This window comes from Periophthalmus magnuspinnatus, chromosome 7, assembly GCF_009829125.3.
Source record: "Periophthalmus magnuspinnatus isolate fPerMag1 chromosome 7, fPerMag1.2.pri, whole genome shotgun sequence".
Lineage (NCBI taxonomy): Eukaryota > Metazoa > Chordata > Actinopteri > Gobiiformes > Gobiidae > Periophthalmus > Periophthalmus magnuspinnatus.
The window spans coordinates 34,461,666-34,465,576 of record NC_047132.1 but is presented as its reverse complement, the minus strand read 5'-3'; positions in this window follow the sequence as shown (position 1 = coordinate 34,465,576).

Sequence of the window (3,911 nt, the reverse complement as noted above, 5' to 3'; positions counted from 1 at the left end):
CATGGAGGAGGACTATCGGACGGTCTCAAAGAGATTCTGGCAAACCATCCGACGCCTCAGGAGGGGGAAGCAGTGCTTCACCAACACTGTTTACAGTGCGGGTGGAGAACTGCTGACCTCGACTGGGGATGTTGTCAGGCGGTGGAAAGAATACTTTGAGGATCTCCTCAATCCCATTGTCATGTCTTCAGAAGAAGAAGCAGAGACTGGGGACCTGGAGGTGGACTTGTCCATCACCCTGGCTGAAGTCACTGAGGTGGTTGAAGTTCCTCATTGGCAAGGCTCCGGGGGTGGACGAGATCCGTCCTGAGTACCTTAAGTCTCTGGATGTTGTGGGGCTGTCTTGGCTGACACGTCTTTACAGCATCTCGTGGCTGTCGGAGGTGTTCCGGGCATGTCCCACCGGGAGGAGACCCCGGGGAAGGTCCTGGACACGCTGGAGGGACTATGTCTCTCCATCTGGGAACGCCTTGGGGTCCCACCGGAGGAAATCAAGGAAGTGTCTGGGGTGAGGGAAGTCTGTGAGTCCCTACTTAGACTGCTGCCCCCACGACCTGGCCCTGGAGAAGAGGAAGAACATGGATGGACGGACAGTTCAGAATAGTTTAACCTCAGGACAGTTCTGAGCAGCTGAGCCTGTTATTTGGGCAGTGCACTGTTTTTAAAAGAATCATGTTTATCATTATTTACATTAAACTTTATTTTTGTTCAGATCCACAAACTGTTTCGTATTTAGATGATGAGGCCGGTCTGAGTGGTCACTATAATAAGACATATCTGTGTTTCTGCTGAAGACGCTGAACTCTGCACCAGAAAGGCCCTAAAACTCGACGTTTTTACAGCAGACTCCAGAATCCTCATGTCCTCTCTGCTGTTTTAAACCTTTTCTCTTCAGAGACTTCACGTTTCACATCTTTACATGTTTAAGTTTTACATTTTATTAACAATATTTTATTTATTTATTTATTTTACAGTTCAGGTCCACAAACTAAATTCTATTGATCTATAACAAACTGAGTAAAAACGACTTTTCTTTCTCTGTTCCACGACGTTCCAATTCTGTTTTATTGAACGTGAACATAAAAGACACTGAACTTTGTGGCGGTTTCTGTTTCGTGTGGCAGACTGAGCGTTTTACAACATTCATGAAAACACAAACAGCTTCTGCTCCTTGTCCTCGTTTTAAACTTTAGTCCAAACAGCATCAGCTCACAGTGATGAGCCTTAATGTTATAATATGATCAGTGTATAAGGTCACACACTGAAACACTAAACAGAACTGCCATTTTAAACTCCACCTTTCAATCCTTAAAGTCTTTGTCTTCATTTTAAACTTTAATCCTTCAGTTCAGTTTAGAGCTAATCTGTTGTATCTGATGTTTTAACCTTCCTCTCCGACGTGACGTGCGGTGAGTCTTGTTTTCCAGGTGAGACGCAGCATCAGTGTTACGTCCGTCCCGTCACAGAGGAGCCTGGAGTCAGACCAGGTCCAGACAAGAAGGAGCATCACAGCCACAGGAGGATCAGCCGTAATCCCTGAACATGGCCCTTTTTCACCAGAGCCAATTAAAATACCAGGATTACACGTGTCAGGATTAAAGTCAATGGACCAAAGTTTGACTATAATAATGTGATCAGTGATAGTGGCACAAAAGGAGCCCACATACTTTCACTCTGCAGTCTGGAAAAGCCAAACAGCCCCTCGCCGCGGGTCGCTAACCCTCTGAATGAACAGTTTATATAACTGCTCCTGAAGTGACGCCGCGTTCGCCTCAAAACGTCACAAAATGATGTAAATCTGTGACTCTTACCTTCTGCCTCCTTCCTCCCTTGTCCCTGAGCCACGGCGAGCGGCGCACAGCATCCCCTCTGCTTCAGACTGAGCATCAAGACAATGGGGATGGAGGGGGTGGAGCTACTATGTGGACGGAGAGAAGGCAGAATGAAAAGAGAGAAAGAGAGAGACAGGGGCTCACTCGCCCAAACCATGAATCTGAAGAAACGTTACATGAATAACAATTCAACAAACCCTCCTCCCTCTGCACGCTCTCTCCATCTCTCCCTCTACACACTCTCTCCATCTCTCTGTACGCTCTCTCCATTTCTCCCTCTGTACGCTCTCTCCATCTCTCTCTCTACACGCTCTCCCCATCTCTCCCTCTGTACGCTCTCTCCATCTCTCTCTCTACACGCTCTCCCCATCTCTCCCTCTGTACGCTCTCTCCATCTCTCTCTCTACACGCTCTCTCCATCTCTCCCTCTGTATGCTCTCTCCATCTCTCTCTCTACACATTCTCTCTCTTTGTACGCTCTCTCCCTCTGTACTCCCCCTCTCTACCCTCCCTCCCTCTGTGCACTCCTCCCCTCTATAAGTTCCCTCCTTCTGTCCTTCTGTACTCTCCCTCCCTCTGTACGCTCCTTCCCTCTGTGCACTCTCCTCCTCCTCTCACTCCTTCTCTCTTCCCTCTGTACACTCCTTCCCTCTGTGTGCTCTCCTCCTCTCACTCCTTCTCTCCTTCCCTCTGTACACTCCTTCCCTCTGTGCACTCTCCTCCTCCTCTCACTCCTTCTCTCTTCCCTCTGTACACTCCTTCCCTCTGTGTGCTCTCCTCCTCTCACTCCTTCTCTCCTTCCCTCTGTACACTCCTTCCCTCTGTGCACTCTCCTCCTCCTCTCACTCCTTCTCTCTTCCCTCTGTACACTCCTTCCCTCTGTGTGCTCTCCTCCTCTCACTCCTTCTCTCTTTCCCTCTGTACACTCCTTCCCTCTGTGCACTCTCCTCCTCCTCTCACTCCTTCTCTCTTCCCTCTGTACGCTCCTTCCCTCTCTGCGCTCCTTCCCTCTGTGCACTCTCCTCCTCCTCTCACTCCTTCTCTCTTTCCCTCTGTACACTCCTTCCCTCTGTGCACTCTCCTCCTCCTCTCACTCCTTCTCTCTTTCCCTCTGTACACTCCTTCCCTCTGTGCACTCTCCTCCTCCTCTCACTCCTTCTCTCTTTCCCTCTGTACACTCCTTCCCTCTGTGCACTCTCCTCCTCCTCTCACTCCTTCTTTCTTCACGTGGGAAATATTTTTTAAAATGTGAGTGTGAACGGCTTGTGGTTTTAAACGAGTCTTTTTTTTTGGGGCTTTTCTTTGAGTTCTTAAGATTGAAAGTTGGCAGTTTGCCAGAGAGCTTTGGATGGAGGGATGAAAGAGGAGCTGAGGTGGGGGTGAGAGGTCGGGGGGTGACGCGGGGGGGCTTCACGTTGAGCTTTACACACTGAGTATCCGAGTACTTTTAAATGTTACTATTAAACTACTCAGTACTTTGGTGAAGGTGACTCCTGTCCTTTGTCCACAAGTTTAAAGACGACAGGTGCCTCACCCGTCTCACCCTTTGGTCCATTTCCTCTACAAATACCTCCCCCAAAGCCCCTTCTGCTCCTCCCCCCTCCCACTCTCTCTGTTCTCTCCCTCTATCTCCGTCCTTGTCCCTCCTTCCCTCTCTCCCTCCCCTTCTCTTCTCTCCCTCCCACCTCCCTCCCTTCCACCCTCCCTCTCGTTTTTTTTCCTTCTCTTCTTTCTCCCCTCCCTTCTCTTCTCTCCCTCCCTCTCCTCTCCCTCCTCCCTCCCTCCCTCCCTCTCCTATCCTCTCCCTCCCTCCCTCCTGCATCTCTCCTCCCTCTCCTCTCCCTCCTCCCTCCCTCTCCTCTCCCTCCCTCCCTCTTTCCCTCCTCTCCTCCTTCTCCTCTCGCTGCTTTAAACGCCTGAACAATGATCTGCTGTTTACTGAGTGAAGCCCAAATCAGTGAAAGTGTTTTTGTTTTGTGTTTTTGTTTCGTGTTTTTGTTTTGTGTTTTTGTTTTGTGTTTTTATTTTGTGTTTTTGTTTTGTGTTTTTATTTTGTGTTTTTGTTTTGTGTTTTTATTT